At 41.5% G+C, this 23092-nt stretch overlaps 1 protein-coding gene across 3 annotated transcripts in view; it reads right to left on the reverse strand.

Moving 5' to 3' along the window:
- The window catches only part of CHD5 (chromodomain helicase DNA binding protein 5), a 2140358-nt gene that overhangs the window by 1708017 nt on the left and 409249 nt on the right, over positions 1 to 23092 (reverse strand). The window lies entirely within an intron of this gene.

Consider the following 23092-nt stretch of genomic DNA (forward strand, 5'->3'; position numbering starts at 1 on the left):
CTTTCCAAAATGGAAAATACTTTCAATAATTTACAAGAAGTAGTGTGGGCAAGGGATACCTATTGGATGAGCTAGCTTTGAAAGAACTAGCTTTTGATAGCATTTAATCGAAAATCATAGCATTTATTGTGTTTTCTGCTTTTCTGTAAAAAAAACTTGAAAAAAACAAAAAAAAATATCCTTGCTTTCCATACTTTCCTAACTAGTGTTCCAGAGACCAGATTTTGCTGATCCCTGGGCTTTGTCTTGGTTCCTGTTTTCTCCATTTTCCTTGTTTGGTCAAGGGGTAGTTTCTTTACTCACTAGTGGGAGTAGGGAGTACTGAGCTGCCTGTTGTCCTCAGAGGAGTGGTCTAAGGCAGTAACTTGTAGTTTATTGGCCATTTTGGGTCATTTCCTGTCTTTTCCAGCCCCCCTGCTATAAAGCACGCTTTGCCGGGCTTTTCCAGCTATTGAGAACTCAGCACAGCTCCTCGTGGTGGCCAGCAGTGTTCCTCTAGCAGCAGAGACCAGAAAAGACTACCTTTCCAGATTTTAAGTATTTTTCTTGGCTTTTTTCGACTTTTTGTGCCTTTCGACTACTGTTTCTGCTTATTTTATCAAAGTTTGCACTGTTTTTCCTGTGTTTATAAGCTAAAACTGTTTACTGTACTTGCTAGTTTAAGTTTTGCCTAAAAGTTAAACTACAGGCTAATACACTCAAGTGTACTAGCTTTTGATAGCATTTAATCGAAAATCATAGCATTTATTGTGTTTTCTGCTTTTCTGTAAAAAAAACTTGAAAAAACAAAAAAAATATCCTTGCTTTCCATACTTTCCTAACTAGTGTTCCAGAGACCAGATTTTGCTGATCCCTGGGCTTTGTCTTGGTTCCTGTTTTCTCCATTTTCCTTGTTTGGTCAAGGGGTAGTTTCTTTACTCACTAGTGGGAGTAGGGAGTACTGAGCTGCCTGTTGTCCTCAGAGGAGTGGTTTAAGGCAGTAACTTGTAGTTTATTGGCCATTTTGGGTCATTTCCTGTCTTTTCCAGCCCCCTGCTATAAAGCACGCTTTGGTGGGCTTTTCCAGCTATTGAGAACTCAGCACAGCTCCTCGTGGTGGCCAGCAGTGTTCCTCTAGCAGCAGAGACCAGCAAAGACTACCTTTCCAGATTTTAAGTATTTTTCTTGGCTTTTCGACTTTTTGTGCCTTTTGACTACTGTTTCTGCTTATTTTATCAAAGTTTGCACTGTTTTTTCTGTGTTTATAAGCTAAAACTGTTTACTGCACTTGCTAGTTTAAGTTTTGCCTAAAAGTTAAACTACAGGCTAATACACTCAAGTGTACTAGCTTTTGATAGCATTTAATCGAAAATCATAGCATTTATTGTGTTTTCTGCTTTTCTGTAAAAAAACTTGAAAAAACAAAAAATATCCTTGCTTTCCATACTTTCCTAACTAGTGTTCCAGAGACCAGATTTTGCTGATCCCTGGGCTTTGTCTTGGTTCCTGTTTTCTCCATTTTCCTTGTTTGGTCAAGGGGTAGTTTCTTTACTCACTAGTGGGAGTAGGGAGTACTGAGCTGCCTGTTGTCCTCAGAGGAGTGGTCTAAGGCAGTAACTTGTAGTTTATTGGCCATTTTGGGTCATTTCCTGTCTTTTCCAGCCCCCTGCTATAAAGCACGTTTTCCGGGCTTTTCCAGCTATTGAGAACTCAGCACAGCTCCTCGTGGTGGCCAGCAGTGTTCCTCTAGCAGCAGAGACCAGAAAAGACTACTTTTCCAGATTTTAAGTATTTTTCTTGGCTTTTTTCGACTTTTTGTGCCTTTCGACTACTGTTTCTGCTTATTTTATCAAAGTTTGCACTGTTTTTTCTGTGTTTATAAGCTAAAACTGTTTACTGCACTTGCTAGTTTAAGTTTTGCCTAAAAGTTAAACTACAGGCTAATACACTCAAGTGTACTAGCTTTTGATAGCATTTAATCGAAAATCATAGCATTTATTGTGTTTTCTGCTTTTCTGTAAAAAAACTTGAAAAAAACAAAGAAGAATATCCTTGCTTTCCATACTTTCCTAACTAGTGTTCCAGAGACCAGATTTTGCTGATCCCTGGGCTTTGTCTTGGTTCCTGTTTTTCTCCATTTTCCTTGTTTGGTCAAGGGGTAGTTTCTTTACTCACTAGTGGGAGTAGGGAGTACTGAGCTGCCTGTTGTCCTCAGAGGAGTGGTCTAAGGCAGTAACTTGTAGTTTATTGGCCATTTTGGGTCATTTCCTGTCTTTTCCAGCCCCCTGCTATAAAGCACGCTTTTGCGGGCTTTTCCAGCTATTGAGAACTCAGCACAGCTCCTCGTGGTGGCCAGCAGTGTTCCTCTAGCAGCAGAGACCAGAAAAGACTACCTTTCCAGATTTTAAGTATTTTTCTTGGCTTTTTTCGACTTTTTGTGCCTTTCGACTACTGTTTCTGCTTATTTTATCAAAGTTTGCACTGTTTTTCCTGTGTTTATAAGCTAAAACTGTTTACTGCACTTGCTAGTTTAAGTTTTGCCTAAAAGTTAAACTACAGGCTAATACACTCAAGTGTACTAGCTTTTGATAGCATTTAATCGAAAATCATAGCATTTATTGTGTTTTCTGCTTTTCTGTAAAAAACTTGAAAAAAACAAAAAAAAAATATCCTTGCTTTCCATACTTTCCTAACTAGTGTTCCAGAGACCAGATTTTGCTGATCCCTGGGCTTTGTCTTGGTTCCTGTTTCTCCATTTTCCTTGTTTGGTCAAGGGGTAGTTTCTTTACTCACTAGTGGGAGTAGGGAGTACTGAGCTGCCTGTTGTCCTCAGAGGAGTGGTTTAAGGCAGTAACTTGTAGTTTATTGGCCATTTTGGGTCATTTCCTGTCTTTTCCAGCCCCCTGCTATAAAGCACGCTTTGCCGGGCTTTTCCAGCTATTGAGAACTCAGCACAGCTCCTCGTGGTGGCCAGCAGTGTTCCTCTAGCAGCAGAGACCAGAAAAGACTACCTTTCCAGATTTTAAGTATTTTCTTGGCTTTTTCGACTTTTTGTGCCTTTCGACTACTGTTTCTGCTTATTTTATCAAAGTTTGCACTGTTTTTCTGTGTTTATAAGCTAAAACTGTTTACTGCACTTGCTAGTTTAAGTTTTGCCTAAAAGTTAAACTACAGGCTAATACACTCAAGTGTACTAGCTTTTGATAGCATTTAATCGAAAATCATAGCATTTATTGTGTTTTCTGCTTTTCTGTAAAAAAAACTTGAAAAAAACAAAAAAAAATATCCTTGCTTTCCATACTTTCCTAACTAGTGTTCCAGAGACCAGATTTTGCTGATCCCTGGGCTTTGTCTTGGTTCCTGTTTTCTCCATTTTCCTTGTTTGGTCAAGGGGTAGTTTCTTTACTCACTAGTGGGAGTAGGGAGTACTGAGCTGCCTGTTGTCCTCAGAGGAGTGGTTTAAGGCAGTAACTTGTAGTTTATTGGCCATTTTGGGTCATTTCCTGTCTTTTCCAGCCCCCTGCTATAAAGCACGCTTTAGCGCGCATTAGCGATGAAGCCGAGCTGCCACTGTTGCACACTAGGGCAGCTCTGGTTAAGCAGGTTTAAACTATTCGGGCTACCTAAAGTCCACTCTTCAAATTTTCCCTTGAAACTACCTTCCTCGACCTATACTACTGATCTAATCAGCGTATCCTACAACTAAAAAGATCATCTCTACTTGACTCTAAGTAGACTATTCTCTATCTGTTAAACCTAGCACTTGCTCCTACAGTACTTATTACCTTGATACGGCACTCTTATAGATAGCACCCCAAAAAGGCAACCCCTCATTTCTCGGTCACCCACATCCCCCGGAATCTTTTTTAAAGTTTTTTGTCTATCCTTCTAGCATGTCGAGGGATCAGTTGCTAGTGTCCTCTCCTGTTCAGCTGGTGAACCTGGGAATATTGAGGCAATGTTACAATTGCCTCATGTACACAGACAACCCTCTCCTCCTCCCACAAAACACAAATACATGCGAGATGCAACTATACGGCCAAACTGGAGGCTGAGCTCTCAACATAGGACTGGCAAGACCAGTCAGGAGGAGAAGGTTACCACACACACTATAGACCCAGTCTCACATAGTACCATTACAACCTCAAATCATACACATAAACACACAAAGACATACTCGGAGGCTCTGATCAAAAATCTACCAAAACAGCAGAGGCCACCAAAGCAGACACCCAAACAACCACCACCTCAGAACACAACACCTGCAACACATAGACCTCACAGTCAGAGTGTCAAACAGTCACAGCCCTTAAGGCCAAACACAATGCCAGACACACTAGTCATTGGTGACTCCATAGTCAGACACACTGGCGCCCCGCTCACCAGACTGAGTAAGGAGAAGGTCACAGTAAGCTGTCTGTCGGGCGCTAGAATCCGCCACATAACGCAAGCACTCAGGTCTCTCAACAGCAGGTACAAATATGACTCAGTCATTGTCCACGCTGGTGTAAACGACCTGAGACGTACCTCCTTGGACTACATGAAAAGAGACATTGAGGAGCTCTCTGATTATGTAGCCCAGGCAGGTATGACCCTGACCTTGAGCAGTATCCTACCTTCACCAAGAATGATGCCACAATACAGAGATAAGATGATCAGCTTTAACAATTGGCTTAAACACTGGTGTCATTCAAAGGGGATCCAGTATCTGTCTGCCTGGGATGACATGCTGGACAAGCCACGCTGCCGCAAGGGACGGCTTGCACCTGTCACCCTGGGATTCCGGATATTGGCAAAGGCTCTTGCCACCCCCATAGTGCCTTTTTAGGCAAGGCTCAAATTCTAAACCTACCACCCTAGAACACAAAAAGGAAAAAACTAAGGGTAATGCTGCTCAATGCCAGAAGTCTAAATCTCAAAATGCACGCACTCGAGGCCCTTCTCAGTATGGAGAACATCGATGTCTGTGCTGTGACAGAAACCTGGTTCAAGGCTCCTGAGAGCACCCCAGCGCTATCAGGTTTTACCTCATATCATGCGTTCCGGCCCCAAAATCAGGAAAATACCAAGAAAGGAGGGGGGGTATCCATATTCATCAAGGACACCCACACCTCAAGACTGGTGGCAACGCATGATGCATCGGAGACCATCCAGGTGCAATTAATCATAGGCAAGACTGCTCTCCAAATTGTAGCATGTTACAGGCCACCCTCACAAACTCAGGAACCTCACATGGCCTTCCTGAAAACACTAGAGGGGATAAATGTATCACCAAACACCATCATACTAGGTGACTTCAATTACCCAAATATAGACTGGGAACACTACTCAAGCCCAAACACCCTAGCCCAAAAGTTCCTGGAATTCATAAACTCAAATGCCATGGAACAACTAGTCACCATTCCCACAAGAGGAGATAACATACTTGATCTCATCATCACGAACATGGGAGCACAATGTTCAACACCAGAAGTATACCCCTCATTGGTGAGATCAGATCACAAACTAATCTCGCTGGAGGTCCTCATCCCACCCCCACCTGAAATAAAAAAGACCACAGTAAAGAACTTCTCAAAAGCCGACTTCACACTTCTAAAGACTAGTGTGGTCTCCTTTAAGGGCCCGGAGCCGGCAGAAAACAGTACTCAAGCCGCTGAATCACTTACAAATGCCTTCTACCAGCACCTGCAGGACTGCATGGATAAGGCAATCCCAAGCAAAACAAAGACTCTTTGTACCAAAGGCAAGCGTCCAGTCTGGTGGACCCCAGCCATAAACAAACTCTACAACAAAGGAGGAAGCTACTACAAGATAGAGCAAAATCCTTAAAAGGTAAGACACCCTTGATCACTATAAGTAAAAACTAAGAGCTCTCATAAAATCATCCAAAGCAAATTTCGAGAGAAAAATAGCTAAAGACTCAAAAGACAATCATAAGGCCTTCTTTAGCTATGTTAGAAACCTAGGAGGAAACTCCCATATATGCTCTGAACTAGTTCAAATGATGTGAAGATTACTGATCCTACAGACATTGCCAACATACTGGCTGACAGGTTCAGTGCAAACTTCTCCCAAAAGGAGAGATATCTATACCAAAGCGATTGCAGCCCCCAAACATCTCCAGCGCCCAAGTGAGAACTGCTCTCTCCAAAGCAAAAACACAGCATCCATGGGACCTGATGGTGTCCCCGGCTGTGTGCTCCACGAACTCAATGAGGAATTAAACCCACAGCTAGGACAGCTGTTTAATCAAAGTCTTACCTCTGGATACGTAACCAGGAGTGGCGCACTGCAACTGTGGTCCCACTTCACAAAGGCGGTGCCTCCACCGACCCTGGAAATTACCGGCCCATTAGCTTGACAAGCCTTATCTGCAAAGCCATGGAAAGGATCATAATGGACCTCATAAATAAAGACATAGGGATTTGCAGACTTTGGATCCAACCCAGTTTGGCTTTGTCAAAGGCAGATCATGCCTTTTAAACTTCGTTGACTTTTTCGAAACAGTCACCAAAGCCATTGATGAGGGAAAGGCAGTCCATACAGCCTACCTCGATCTGGCTAAGGCCTTCGATACAATACCCCACTCGGGTATCATTGAAAAACTCATCAGCTTAAATGTTAACCCATACATCACAAGATGGGTTGCAAACTGGCTGAGTGACAGAACCCACAGGGTCAGAGTTGCTGGCGCCATGTCAGACTCAAAGCCTGTCACAAGTGGTGTCCCACAGGGCTCAGTCCTGGGCCCACTCTTGTTTGGCATCTACTTTTCCAGTACAAGCAAACACAGGAGGGTTATGGCTGACAAAGTTTGCAGATGACTGCAAACTGGGCCATAGTAGAAAACACATCTGACACAGATATCCTTCAGAAGGGTCTCACAGAAACGGATAACTGGTGCCAGAGCCACGGCCTAAAGTTAAATGCCAAAAAGTGCATAGTCATACCCTTCGGGAAAAACAAGGTTACCCCTAGCTACCAAATAGGTGGCAATCCACTGAGCACAGAAGAAGTTATCAGGGACCTGGGGACCCAGGTTGATAGTAGTCTGTCATTCGACACCCATGTAGCTAAAGTAGTTAGGAAGACCTTCTACATTGCCCACCTTATCATGAAGGGATTCTCATCTAGATCAAGGGAGGTTATAGTCTCCCTTTACTCATCACTCATCAGACCAATGATTGAGTACAATGCCCCATTCGGAATGTATCTGACCCGACACTTGCAGCAGCTGGAGAGGCCACAAAAGTTCCTCACCAAAAGGATAAAGGGTCTCAAAATCTATCCTATGCTGCCCGACTGAAAGAACTCCAGCTCTATTCAGTCGCCACCGCTTGCTCAGAGGTGACCTTTGCCTAACATACAAGGCCATGTCAAACCCAGATTTGATGAATATGCTTCACCTCAAAAATCTAGATCCATCAGAGCCACAAGGGCGGAGACTTAAACCTCGACACGGCTATTAATAGGACGTGCTGGAGGGATAGATTCATCACCCAAAGACTCCCTATGCTGTGGAACAAAATCCCGGTACATGTGAGGCAGAGCACCTCGCTGGCCTTGTTCAAGAGAAATCTTGACCAATGGATGGGAGATCGCAGATATACCCCAGGGATTACCTCAGTGTCACTGCTCGACAGAGGCACAGCAAAATAATGGGTATAGTTCCCCATACTAAAGGGGTGGCGTAAGCCACAAAACGATGGGCTAGGCTTGTAAATGCCCTCGGGCAGATAGCCTAGTATGAACCTATGAACCTATGAACCTAGTACTTTTCCCATGTGAGTGCATTTTTCTGCATACTGACAAAAGCTGCCACCAGGCTGTGGCTTGGTGAGCCTACTACCTACCCCCAGGCCACACATTTGCATCCTGCAAATGTGTGGCCTGGGGGCACACATTTGCATCCTGCAAGGGATTGTTGTGGTGCATGGCTGACTCCACCCCAGCTTTCCCCAAAAGGATGAGCATACCCTCCTCCTGTCAGCCCTGTCAGGTGTGCACAATACTTGTCAAACTTGAGCCATCTGGGCTGACTTTAGGGTTATCCCTTACACCACCACCAGAGATGGAAAAGATATCTGAGAATTTACTGTTTCACGTACAGATTTCCAGTGTTTAACTTGCAGACTTAAACTGTTCATGACTCAACCTGTGAAACAAGCTTACTTTTTTTCTAGAGTGATCAACTAGCAGTGATGCTGGGGATATAAGACAGTAAGTACAATGTCAGCCAAGTCATCACCAAATAACCTTAATTACAACTAGAAAAACAAAAATATTTAAGTAAGTGCTTTCACAGGTGTTGCTTAAACACAGAAAATAAAAAAAAAATCTCCCAAAATGAAGGAATCACTGCCAACTCACAGACAGTGTTTTGTTATAGAAAACATTAATCAGCTATTCAGCATTGGGAGTCTGAATTCAACAAACTGATCTTCAGAGAGGTGGCACTCAGGGAGGTGTAGGAAAGCCATATTTACCATATCAGGTGTTCTTCATTTGGGTCTTCTGCCTTATTCTCATACTTTGTATCACTTGTACTTGGTTATTTCAACTATCTCCCTCAACAGTAGCAGAATATTTTAAGTTTATAATTTGAATCATTATAATCAGTGTATTTTCCTGCATTTGGAAGACAGTTTGAACAGGGTTGAAAAGTGGGGGAGAAGTGAGGCACTCATGCCTGTAACCCCAGCATATTCAAGTGCAACATAGATCACTGGATGTTAAATTTGAAATTCACCCTTGGTAGTACACCTGTATCTCTGATGGACAGAGATAACCGTTAAATTGTGCCTTAAGTAACTTGCACTCCTTAAGAAACCCTGTAAGGCACAATAACTTGTCGATGCATTTGAGTTACATGGCTAGGCTTATAAAGGCCCCAGTGGTCATTAGTCTAGAGTGCACCTGTGAACCTATGATCTTAAGATTTTAGTTGTTCTTTCAAAGCTAGCTCATCCAATAGGTATCCCTTGCCCACACTACTTCTTGTCATCATTCCTTTCCACTTTAAATTAAAGCTTTCTACTTGCGCTATGTATACCTGTGTAGCTCTGAAAGGGTCTATATTACATTATCGAAAAGTAATTTAATCGAACAGCACATAGCATCGAAATGCCATTCATCGAGCTGTTTATAGTGAGACTGCAGTACAGTGAAGATCGGAAAATTTGCCCTTTCCTCACTGTAGTGTGATTTCGGAGTTGGTATACATAATTAGGGGGGAAGAGTGTGGGGGACACAGCCCCCCCACATCAGCGAATTTGATGAATGGCATTTTTGATGTAAGTGCTGTTCGATTAAATTACATTTTGAGAAAGTAATATTGACCCACTCTGAAATACCCCTTCAAATCAGGCAATCTTTCACCTTGTTCTATTGGAAGGATCAGCTTATCTCACTTTACTTTTGCTGTCTTCCCCTGCCACATAAAACCCCTCAACACTTGATTACTTGGTATCCATAACTTCTCCTATGGTTGATAAAATATGCCTGACTTATGTATTAAATTGAAGTAACTAAAAACAGTTTCACTGCTTGTGCCTTGCCATATACATATCTATAACCATAAAACAGAGCTTCCAGATTCTCATTTTGTTTTGTATTATCTTTTGTTTAGTCTCTTCCCACATATCCTTAGCTGCAATAACAGAATCCGTTTTAACCCATACTTCTAATATCATGTCCCTATGCATATTGGTACTGCTGAGTTAATTCACATTGTGGTTATACAGTTTACAGCTATAGCCTTTGTTTTGTTGTCATTCATTTTACATCCTGAAAAGACTTGAAACTGTCTGAGAATGTTCTACAACACTGAAATATACTTTTCTGGTTTTATCAAGTACAAAATAATGTCATCTACAAATAAAGCAAACTTTTCTTGATTACCATACAAATTATATCCTTCAATTTCCGAGTCCCTTATTTTCTTTGCCAGTATTTCTAAATATAATGCAAATAACAAAGGGGAAAGAAAACACTCCTGTCTGGTTCCTCTGTTAAACTGGAACTTGTCAGACAGGAATTTCCCACAACTTTAATTTTCATATCTGATCCCTCATGTATCCTCTTAATTAACCTTATTATCAGAGGTAATTCAGAGGGCTCGAGTGAAGCCTGGTATCCCACCTGTGACCCAGAGAGTGACAGGACTAACAAGAAACAGAGTATAAAGGATTAGTTCAGGTAAAATCACTACAGCTAGCAGATCTAGGAGACTCTCTCTTGCTCTCTGATACCCTCCCTGTGGCAGGAATAAAGACACATTTTTGAAGAATCCAGTAGTTTATTCAGTTAAGCAGGCAGATGGACAAATGTTCTTGTTCTAATATATTGCATTCAACAGGTCATTTATTTAAAGGCAGTTACAGACAATGGTGCACAGCTCTCAACCTTCCATCTTCAAAATGAGGAACACTGTGTCTCATAATGTGGAACAAATGGGCAAAATGTGGAACACTCTTTTAACAAACTTACTAACAACTTCATCTAGGAAGTTCACGGATACTTAAAGTGTGCTAATTTATACTTATAAAACATTCTTTTAATAAATTTATAAGATTCAGGTTATTTACCATGGATATCAGTTAAAAAAATTCATAACTCTGAATGTGTGACAGAACCTCTAAATGTGGAACTTTGAGGAATGTGGGCTTTTTAAGACCCAAAATGAGGAATGTTCCTCATAATGAGGTACACTTGAGAGGTATATAATGATGGGAGGTTCCATGGGAGCTGACTGGAGGAAAATCTGGGAGATGGAAAAACATGGAGCCAATCCCAAAACTTAGAGGTTAGTCTCTTATTTGAATATTCCTGAAAGACTTGTGAAGGTTTACAAGCACAGCAGCCTATGAATCTTCATTCTATTTAAAATATTTTATTTTTTTATTTTTAACTATTAACAAACAGAGCATAACAACATGCTATGAGCTACAACTATAGAACTATACTTAAGAATACACTTTTGCCTGAGCTTCATAAGGTCCATCTAATAGAATGATTTACACTTTGACCATTGAAAATGCCTGCTTTTATGAGGCTATTACCACACTTTATAAGTCTGCTTTGTAACACATGAAAAATGAGAGGCTGTGGCTGAATCAGTAGGGCTCATATTCAAGTATGGAAGCTTTATTACAGCACTTTTTCCAGTACATGTGATAGAAAGGATCCTTTGAGGAATGCTTTCAAGAAACCCAAAGAAAAGAAGAATGATTTAATCTCTGATGAAAGTTGGATAAGACTGCTAGTATCTTAGCCCTGAACCAAAAATCCGAGATAAATAGATCAAGCCAGTGGGAACTAGACCATTTTCTTCTGTACGTTATTATGGTAGAAAGTCTCTGGACAGAAGTTAGGATTTGGACAACAACAGGCAGGTAAGCAGGGGCCTTAGTCATTGTAGTAACCATGTTGTTAAGAACAGAGATAGAAGGGCTGGGCAAAGCTTGCCAGATGTGTGTGTATGAAGAAGGGCTGAATGATTCCAGGTGGAAGGGCTCACACATGAAGCAAAAGCAGGGGGAACCAATTTTGATAGGGTCAAAACAGGGATATATAGATAAATTTTGCTCTACTCTATTTGGCCTTATGGGTGGACTTTGGAATAAGGGAAAAAGGAGGAAAACCACAGAAGACTCCTGAGGGCCCTCCTAGATTACATCACCTTTGGGAGTCTGTTTCTGTGGAAGGATGAGGGAGAAATAACTGCTGCATTTGTTGTTGATGAAGAGGCAAACGGTTGCAGCAAGGCTTATCCCAGCAACAAAATAAAGTCTTTACCACTGACAGGCCTGAAAGACCACTTATGCCGCATCAGAATGCATCAACTGAGTCTGTCTGCAAAATAAATGGCCTGTCCAGAAACGCAGGTGCCTATCAGAAAGTGAAAACAGCAAATTGTCCATTCCGATAGCATCATGGCCTCTTAGCAGAGGGAGTAGCAGTACGTTCCTCCATGATGTTTTATTGTATTTTGTTTTATTGATTTTGCTAACTAGGGTAGATCACTGATCACACATGGTCAATTTCAGTCTCAGTCTGGCAGAGATTATGACAGAATGCAACTGGACAAAGACAGTGAGAACCAAAATATGCCAGGAAAAGATATACGATAACATGATAAGAAAATTACAGAAAGCACTATAATGTGGTAAGAATGAACACAAGTTTAGAAATACAGAAATATATACAACTACATACTGTAGTGCCTTGTCCTTGAGTTAGCTATGCATGAAGGAATGAATCCTGTATGTAGTGCATGATGATGGTGGAATTAGGGAATATCTTGTTTTTTAACAAGAAACATCTTTATTAAATTATCATGTGAGACATAGACAATCTTAAATTTACATAAATGAAAATAAATCATAGCAGTACAATCTCAGTTGCAAACATTTTACATTACAAACCATACCAGCACAACTGTAGCTGCAAACATTGTACATCACTTGTAATATATCCAGTCATTGTCAGTCAACCACTACATAGCTCATTCAGATCCTGCCTTCTTTTAAACATTGTTCCTCCTCTGCATGTAGTGGTCCTACATTTCCAATTTTTTCCTAAAGATTCCAGTTCCAGTTGTTTTATCTCTGATACTCTTTGTTACTTCTAGTAAAGTTGGTTTAGACTTTGATTTTCATTTTCTAGTTATTGCTTTTTTTTTGGCAGCCATCATAATTAGACTGAGCAAGGCCTTACTATGTCTAGGCAATTCCAACTCTGTATCATAGCTCAAAAAATCATGTTCCCAGTCACTCCAATTTGCTCACCAAGAATCTCCAACAGAATAGTCTGCAGGGAATCTTTAAAGTTAGCCAACTCATTACACTCCCAGAAAATATGTTCCCAGTTACCTCTTTCTTTCCTATCACATCTCCAACATTTGCTGTCTACCTGAGGAAGGATTCTTTGGAGCCTGTTTCTGGTATAAAATATCTATGTAAACACTTCCAGACAAAAGTCATAAATCTTCTAGATTTTTGTCGCATATTTGGGGAGACATACATATATCCACCTATTGCTTCTTTGTGAATTGCTTATCCAGTCTCTACCCAATTCTTCCTAACCTCTTCTGATCGATTCTTATAGTTATCATGCAACATTTAATATGATCTATTAATTATTCCTTTCTTAATGGCAATGTCTGTCTAGATTCTATTAAGGACTCTACCAGTACAGGCCTTTTGTTTAGGATCCCCCTATTTCTTTCTCCTTAACTGTACTCTGATATCAATCCTTGGTATGGAAAGCAATCTCTAACCTGCAGTGCAAATAAGTTCTTGATATCTTCCCATTCTATTACCTTTCCCTCTCTAGTTATTTGCTCCCAATGCCTTGGTTCTTTTGCCAGTTTTCTCCAATATACTCAAGACCTCTCTTGCTTATTGTCTGTATCCCTAATTGCAGTCACCCATATTGACAGAATCTCCTTTCTCCATTTCCATATTGGCTTAGTTCTTAGAATACCTTCTGCTACTTTAGGAATATAATATTCTGAATGATTATTGTTGTTCTTAAAGGTTTGCATCCAAAATCCCAGTATCTCCCTGTTACTTGAACTTCCTTCCTGTTTCTTCAACATCTCTTTACATTTTGAGTTAGAGTTTTCTGATTGCGCTATGCATAGGAGCCTCAACTGTGTTGCTCTGAAATACCCCTTCAAATTGGGTAATCCCAATCCATCCTACTGGAAGAATAACCTTATCTCATTTGACTCTTGCCATCTTCCCCTCCCAGATAAAATCCTTCAGTTCTTTATTAATTACTATCTATAGCTTCTCCTCTGGTTGATAAAAACATGCCTGCCCTGTATATAAGACTAAAGGGACTAAAATATTTTAACTGCTTGTATCTTACTAATAATATCCATGTGACAGAGCTTCCATTTTCTAAATTTTTGTATTATCTTTTGTTTTGTCTCTTCCCACATATCCTTATCTTCCACATTGGTATAATTTTTAATCCACACTCCTAAATACTTCATTTTATCATGTCCCCATAAGTATGGATATTGCTGAACCAATTAGTATGTGGGTATATAGAATCTGGGAATATGGCTAAAGGTACGGCATTAGCATTCATTAAAGTACCATACCAGAACCATGTCATTATGGACGCTAGCCTGCCCTTGTGGTGATGGTTTTAAAAGACCCGCAGTGTCAGATGAACTGCAATATATCCCTCATTTCTAGGATGTTCATGAAAAGCTTGTCCTCCACCTGTGACCAAGTCCCTTAGTCTGTCTACCCTAAGCATTACCTCTCAGTACTGTGGGCAGAAGTGGAAGGGAGGAAGTTCAAGTAACAGGGAGACACTGGGATTTTGGATGCAAACCTTTAAGGAGAACAACAATAATCATACAGAATATTATATTCCTAAAGTAACAGAAGGTATTCTAAGCAGGTGACTGTTGCCCATAGATAGATTGGGATATTAAACTACTAATCAAGCCAATTTTTTGCAGACACAAGAAATGCTTACAAGAACAGAACTAGGGCCCATACAACGGGACTATCAAATCTTGAATATCCATTTCAGGGCCCTCGTTAGAACCTGGCAAATGGGACTATGAAACTGTAGCCAATATCAGATCTAGTGCTTTGAGACTGAAGGCAGCTGTGACTTCTAAAGATAATATAAGGGTCTGTAAGTACAGCTGAATAGATGACATCCTGTCTTGGGGGAGAGTGGCTTTGCACAACAAAGTCTCTGAGCAGCACCATGTAGATAGCATTGCTTTCAACAGCTCCAACTAACACTTTTTAGTGTCAACAGTGATCAACAAGTGATTCTCTGGCTTCTATCAATGCCACTTGAATGAAGGCTGCTATAAGCCATCTATTCAGATAAGGGGATATCTTGGTTCATTACAATCTCTGGTGAACTTCTACTATAACCATGTGATTGGTAAATACCCTGGGGTCACTGACAGAGCAAAAGGCAGTGCACAAAACTGGAAGTGACTGACTCCAACCTGTAAGTGTAAGAACCTGAATTGTTTGGCAATTTTTGATGGGTTCCAACTGGGAAATGTAAGATTCCTTACTTACTCCTAGGACATACCTAGTTCCTTCCATAATACAGAGGAAAACGGACAGTGCTGTGATCATCTGGAATTTTACCTATGGAATGATACAAAAGTTATGTACTTACCATAATGCTATATCCGTGTTGACTTGTTTTCATCTGGTTTAACCTTTGGGTTATAGGATTCGAATGGATCTGAACTTAGTGCCTTTCAGTAGCTTTGGATCAAGGGACTCCTCCCTTACCCATAACTCCTTCTGTTCTACAAACTAGCTCAGACTGAGTTTGCCCACTCCAAGAACCAAATACATTATCTGACAATCAGATATAAAGAAGCTTGCCTGCAAAATCAACTAGGAAAAATGGCAGTAGTATGAAGAACAGCGATCATCAGGCTGTCCAAAGACAAGGTCGCTGATCAGGTCCAACTATTCAAGAGGTGCAAAAATGGGACAATTTAGGTTGGGGGATTGGGGGAGGGATGCTGAGTTGAATGAAAACAAGACAACATGGATGTGGAATTATGGTAAGTACATAACTTTTGCGTTTGATGTCTGTTTTTATTTGATTTAACCGTAGGGATAGATTCCTAAGCTACCAAAACACCTTTGTGGTATCAAGGAAGGATATTCCTGAGAATGGTGGAACCAAAGGTAGTACAGGATATGGACTGCACATCCAGTTTGTAGTGAGACACAAAGGTGTGAACAGTAGACCAAACAGCTACAACACAAATCTCATCAATAGGAACTCTGCCTATAAAGGTAGCAGAAGTACTCATCACCCTTGTAGAATGAGCCTTTGGTTTGTTAGGTAAAGAAAGTCCCACCTTTTTGTACACAAATGTTATACAGTCAGAAAACCATCTAGATAAAGTGACTTTCAATATGCTTTGACCAATTTTCACTTTAGAGAAAGTAATAAGAAGTTGATCAGATTTTTGATATTCTTAGTCCTGTGTAAATAAAATCTGAGTTCTTGATGGACATCTAGCAAATGCAGAGTATACTCTCCTTTGTTAGAACATTTTGGGAAGAATACTGGTAGATTAATAGTCTTCAGGTTTATTTCAGATGCCACCTTTAGAAGAAAATTGGGATTTGTTCTCAAGGACACCTTGTCCTTATGGAGAACCAAATATGGAGGTTTACAGGATAATGCTAGCAATTCTGAAATCCTTCTAGCTGAAGTAACAGCCACCAGAAAAAAATATTTTCCAAGAAACATATTTTAAGTGTACTGTAGTTGCAGGCTTGAAAGGAGCTTGAGTTAAATCCTGAAGTATGATAGTAATGTCCAGTGGAGGAACTGGATCCCTACTAGGGAGTGCTAAAAGGAAGGTCCCCTTCAGAAAGGCTTTTGGAAACATTAGGGAAACAACAGGAGTTTGATTTTGCTAATATGTAAATTAGAAATGGGCACTAACTGTACTTTGAGTGTTGAGAAGCTAGATCCTTTTTGGAAAAGATACAATAAGAAGTCCAGAATAGATGGTAGAGAGGGTGAAAAAGGTTTGTTCCCTTGGAAGAAGTCCATATGGTAAACTTTCTCCACTTGGTGAGATAAACCCTTCTAGTATTTGGCTTTTATAAGACAGATAAAATGTTGACCAATGGAGAAGAAAGCCTGGCATCTCTGACCACTGTTAGAATTGGAGGAATCATGCGGTTAATTTCAGGGTTTTTCAGGTCGGGTGAGGCTGCCCAGAGGGATGTTCAGAACACTTTGATGCAAACCCAACACCTGGGGTGGCTGTTCTAGAGGAGGCCAAAGAAAAGGGAACCAAACTTGCCAGGACCAAAAGGGGGCAATGAGAATTACTCTAGCCTTGCACATCTGGCTTTCTGAAGAAGTTTCATCATAAGGGGAATTGGAGGAAGGGAATACAGGAAACTTGGGGGCCAACTGTGGACTACAATGTCCCCTGATGATTGACCCTATGGAGGGATTAGGGAAAAGTAACCACTGCTCTTGTTGTTTAGATACAAAGCAAAAAGACTGCAGCAAGGTTGCACGTGTCTGAAAATCTGCCTTGCCAATGTCTGAATGCGGGACCACTCAGGAGGAAAAAAGCTCAATTTGTCTGCTAAAACATTCAAAGTCCACAAGATTTGCATTGCAATGAAAAAGTGATGGGGAAAAATCACCCTCATGGCTCTCTTGCAAAGTGAAAAAATGCCACTCAGGAATCACGAACCAGAATTTATTACATCCAAAAACATCAGTTTAAGCGCTTTCATTCACTTTGGTAAGGAACGTCTTCAGAAACTTTCTAAAGGAGTTCCTTACAAAAGTGAATGAAAGCGATTAAACTGATGTTTTTTTGGATGCAATAAATTCTAGTTCATGATTCCTGAGTGGCGTTTTTTTCTTTTTATTAGTTTTATAGTACACTGCTAGTCCATTGCTTTGTTTATATCTCTTGCAAAGTGGATATGATCAGGATCCCGAATGCTTGTTGACATACCAGACTACTGCCATGTTGTCAGTCTGGATGGAGATCACGCCATCAGGGAGGGAGTCTTGAAAGGCCTTCAGTGCTAGGACTGCCCTCATCTCCAAGACACTGTTGTGAAGACTGAACACTGTAGGTGACCAAGAACTATGAACTGTTTTCCTTTCAAAATGCCCCACCCCCCCATCCCAGAAGGGAAGCATCCGTGGTTACTGTTGTTGTTGGAGATAGAGTGGGAAAACGGTCAACCATCTGAGACCACTGGAGAGGTCAACTGGCAACTAACGTGTTTTCTACAAATTGGTATAAGGCGATTCCGTGTATGTAGTGGGTGAGACATCAGGGACCATTAGACAGACAGGGTCAACTGAAGAACTCTCATGTAATATCTTGCTAGGGGGACCAGTGCGATCGAGGAAGCCATTAATCCTAGCAGTCTGAGAATGTCTTGTAGGAGGGAATGGGGACTGACGAACCTGATAAGCCACTTGATGCAGGGACAATACTCTGGGATGTGAGAGTTTGGCTATCTGACAATTTCTATCCCGGTGTCATCCAATGAACTCTATCAGTTGCACTGGGGTTAACTGACTCTTTGTATTTGTAATCCCTAGTTGTGAGGCAAGGTAAAGCAAGATTCCCTGTGCTGAACCAGCAGATTTCTGGTTGTTGCAGTAAGAAGCCAATCCTCTAAATAAGAGAGCACCTGGAACCCCTACAACCTGAGATACACTGCTATCACTGGCATGCATTTGACGAACACATGGGGAATTGTGGTTGGGTTTCTCAGTAAAGGGACAGTGAAATCCTTAATTCTGTGGTCTACCTCTCTTTCTAGGGTAATATCCATTGAAGTTACATGCCGGCTAAAACCCAATGATTTCCAAAACCACATCCCCCCACCTTTGGCTCCTAGAAAAGGTCCTTTGAGGGGTGAAAAAGTGGATTCCCATGGTAGACAGGATCTAGCCTTCCTGCTCACTCACCTTCAGTCCAAAGAGAGTCAAACCATCAAAGGGGGCATTAAAGGAAGCACCGAAGCCTTCCGCAAAGTCACATAAGCGCATCCTGGTGTGCCGGTGGATGGCAATACCAGTGCCTGTTGTTCTGGCTATACCATCAGCTGTATTTGAAAACATATATATGGAAATATTGCACATAGACTGTAGGGTAGACAACTGGAAGTTCAGTGATTTCTGGATGTCTGCCAGTAAGTTACCCAAGAGGGACTTTGGAGTTTTATTGGTCAAGTCCCTCTGAAATCTTGTCATATGGGCAAGGTAGTTAGGCTCTCTAAATTCAAAAGTCTCTGAAGAATACGTCCCTTTCCTGAACCTGTCCTACACCTTGGACTCAATGTTAGGGAGATGGACAGATGTACTCTACTCTGAGAATTCCTTCTAAATGGCTGCTGCAACCATTGCATCCACTGGGGGACCCTTGCTCCAGTGCATTCTGTTCTTAGGAGCAACCAAGATCTTATCCAGTTTCCACTGTATCGGTTCCATCACATCAGGATCCTTCCACTCCCACTGCACTATTAGGCCTATAAGATCACCAGCGAGTAGTACCATCCAAGGTAGAACAGCCAGCCCCAAAAGCCTTAAGGAACAGTCTCCTCAGGACAGGGCAGGTTTGTTGACCAGCTCCCTTGCTGAATCATCAATTCAAGAATGTCACAATAGCTGATGACTTCCAGAGGGAATTGTTGGGACCCTTCACTCTCATCAAAGTCTGTGTCTTCAGTGACTGGTGCCAGACAGGAGTCCAAATGTCTCCTTTTACAAGTCTGTTTCCTAGGACCCTGCTTCATTTTGGCTTCTGAGGAAGGTTCAGAATCAGACTGGAAACTGGCATGGTGAGCACCCCGAAAGCTGAAGGACATGATTGCCCCAATCAATCAGCATGTACAGTCTCACTATTCAATGAAGGTCAGGATGGAGATGAGCATGGCAGATACACCTCTTCTCTCAGTATGGAGAGAACCCTTTCAAATGTTTCAAATGCCAAGGTTGCAATCTGATCCAAAGAAACACTCCTCCAATCCAAAAAGGAGATAGGAGGGACATCTTCCACTTCAACTTGCCTTAGCTCCAAGATCAACAATGCAGCCAAGCTACTGAGTTCTGAGGCACTGAGGGGAAGAGATGGAGCCAACAACTTTGGAGTCAGTCCAGGCTCCTCAAGTCTTGGCCCTGAGGTTTCAACTCCAAGACTCATCCTGATCTAACAAAATTGGAGTCGATAAAGAAAGGGATACCGCCAAAGTCAAAGCTGAAAAGACTATTAGCTCCAGAGTAGTTGCTCTGGGAAGGCTCGGATCTGTGGGTTTTGGATCTGACAGTCAGACCATGACAGGAGAATTCAGTGGAGGGCAGATGGACACATACCTGGTGCACCTGAAGGAGATAGTGCTTGCAGGACCCACAGTTGAATTTGTGTCTAAAGGAATCTCTGCATCATCCTGCCCTGTCCTGTTGACATCCCCTTCTGTAAAGCTCCTCATCAAACTGAAGGACCTCAAAGCAGAAGTCACAGGATGTGCTCAACATGCATGTCTCTCTGGCAGGAAGGGAGAGTGAAGTCTAGAACTCACCAGTTCTAGTAAGAAATGGGCAGAAGGCATAGCAAAACAGATCCAAATGTTTTTTAGATCTGAACGCTTTGACAGTTTGGCACCTGACACAAAAGTTCTGTTGGCTTCAGTGACTGTTTTCTGGATTTCTCCACTTTCTTTTCTCCTTTCTTTCTCTCTTTTTTTTTGTTTGTCCATCTCCTTTTCCTTATCCTTAGATGGCTTTGTTTTTCTGTTCTTTTAGCCAAAGAAAGAGACTGCAAAGAAGACAGTGCCAAAGTCCCCGCGTGGATGGGAAGCAGGTCCTTTAGGACTAACTTGTCCCTTCTTCCCTGAAGCTTTCTAGCGTTAAATGAGGCAAGCGCCTCACAGTCAGCACAAATGTTCACTACCCCAAGACAGTAAACACACAAGAAATGAGGGTCTTGTGGCCATAAGCCAAACATTTTTTGAAACCGGTGACCTTGTCTGACATACTGAGAAAAACAATGACTAACAAAAAGGAAGGATTACAGCAATAACACCCCTTAGAAGTTTAGACTAAGGAAAAAAGAATCAGAAAAACACTGCAATAGTTAAGGAAAAAATAAAAACAATTACAACAATAATACTTATTGACAGCCAGTGTAAAATATAGGGGATAAATTAGATACAACAACGGTAAGGAAAGAGCTAGGTAAAGAAATCTGGCACTGCAGACATCCCAGAAAACTATTAGAAGTTTCTTATCTCAAAAACAGTCAGAGTCCTCAAAGTCCATGTCTTCTGGATCAAGCAGCAAACAAGAGCTGAGGTAATTTTTGGGACAGAGGCAATTATTGGTAGGGGGAAGAGTCAGAGCCCTGCATCCAAAGCTTCTGACAGGCACTGAGGTCAGATCCGATCGGATCTGAAAACCCAAAGGCTGAATTGGAAGAAAACAGACAACACTGGCATGATTTAGCCTGATGAGATCCAGTACAAGTCTGCGGTCCCTTATTCTCTGTGGAACCATAAAGAACAATGAATAAAATATGGACCTTTTCTGGTCTGGTCTGGTGGGACCTCATGGTTTGTTCTGTTGTTTAGAAAATTTTGGACCTCAACTTTGAACATATCCTTATGATATGGTGGAAGATCTGAAAGGAGAAAGGGCTGTCGTACAGAATATAAAAGGCTACTGTATAGGTTTGAATGTGATTTTTCTTCATCCACCTGTCCTGCAAGATGGCCATCCATAATGTAAATGGAGTGAAACATGATTTCTCACTGCTCCCAGAGACTGATATTTGCCCAACTTTTTAGGGATTCTGTGGTTGTTCACTTTCCTTTGAAAGAAGGATGTGAACACCCTGGTTCTTCTGAATGGCTCTGTCACGTTTATGAAGTCCCTTCTGGAAATCACCATACATAGGTTGCTCTCTATCAGACCACTGGTGGAGATCCTGCTATTGGCCTTTTCTGTATCACATTTTCCAGGTGCTCCTCTGACTGTAGAATATAGTTCTTTGAAGAGAAGGAAACATATTGCCAACTGCTGTGAGTGTTCTTCCTTTTTGTTCACTCCTTTCTAACTTTACTTTCAACTTCAGACCAGACACGTTGGTCCTATGAATGAAGCAATGATGAAGGACATCTTGAAGTTGTCTGTGAAATCACACTGCTGCAGTCAGTCATGTCTATGCATAGTAATGTCAGTTATGGCTGCCTTCACTGAGCCATCTACTGCATTATGTACAAATCTCACTGAGCTTGGGAATTTAGTGTGCAACTTGCAGTGTGGCAACTTCCGTAGAATGTAGTTGATTAGCCACGTTACATTGAAATCTATTAATTTCCAAGATGTCGCTTAGTGCCTGATTGAAAAAATAGTGGATACATAAACTCATATCTCATAATGCACTGAACAATGTTGCATTATTGATCAGCCCTTCCTACACAAAGTATAGGTCCCTCTTGTAGTCTCGATGCTACCAGCACAGTCCAGTCAAATTAACCCATTCCCTTCCCTAATAAAACATACAGTAAGAGCCTGCTATCATGGATGGGCAGTTTCCCATCATCACTCTGGCCAGCCTAATAGACATGGACATTCTGAGGCAATATAGCAATTGTCGCAATTGTCTCGTATACTGACAACCACTTACTCTTGAAACAAACAAATATCTTATGTGCCTGACCATGCAGGGCTACAATGCCTTCCAATGCCTGCCATACATTCAGATCACAAACTGAGCATGAAAGAACCAATGGAAGAGGTGCATCTATCTTCATTAAGCGTAAGTACACCTCGAGACAGTATGGCTCTTTTGAGCTACTCCATGTCCAATTAACTATAGGCAAAGCCCCCTACTACATTATGGCTAGTTATAGGTCCCCAACCATGAAACAGGAAAAGCATACTGCATACCTGGACTTACTGGAGTCACTTGCCATACAACCCATCACCTTGCTCATGAGTGATTTTAATTATCCTACCATCGACTGGGAAACATACACGACCACAAACATGCTGGCTTAGATGTTCTTGGACTTTGTCAATGCAAATGCTATGGAACAGCTAGTCAGCTCACCCACAAGAGGATCAAATGTCCGTTCACAGTACTGACTAGCATGGGAGAGCATTGTACCACCCACCCATCCACCACTAACGTGTGATGTCCTCCCTGGCAAGATCAGAACATAAATTAGTCTTGTTCGATGATACCCCATTGAGCTCAAAAATGCCTAAGAATTTTTTCTAAAACAAATTACCTCCTACTAAGTGATGACATAAGAAATGTCAAAGCCCCCTTGAATGCAATATCATGGGCACCTATGCAGAGATTTACACCGATGCCCTATATAAACACTTAAGTAGATGTATAGAATCGACTGTACCTGACTGGATTAAAACCAGGTCTTGCTGAAAATATAAGCCACCCTGGTGAACCCCTAGTATAAACAGGCTATACAACAACAGAAAAAAAAAACTAATGTCCAAGAACAAGAGAGGAACTGGCTCAGCAGAGGAAGAAATCCCTCTCTAGCTTAAAGAAACAAAGGAGAAATCTTGTCAA

Source organism: Protopterus annectens, chromosome 2.part1 (genome assembly GCF_019279795.1).
Source record: "Protopterus annectens isolate FY-2018-M chromosome 2.part1, PAN1.0, whole genome shotgun sequence".
NCBI classification, from domain to species: Eukaryota; Metazoa; Chordata; order Ceratodontiformes; family Protopteridae; genus Protopterus; species Protopterus annectens.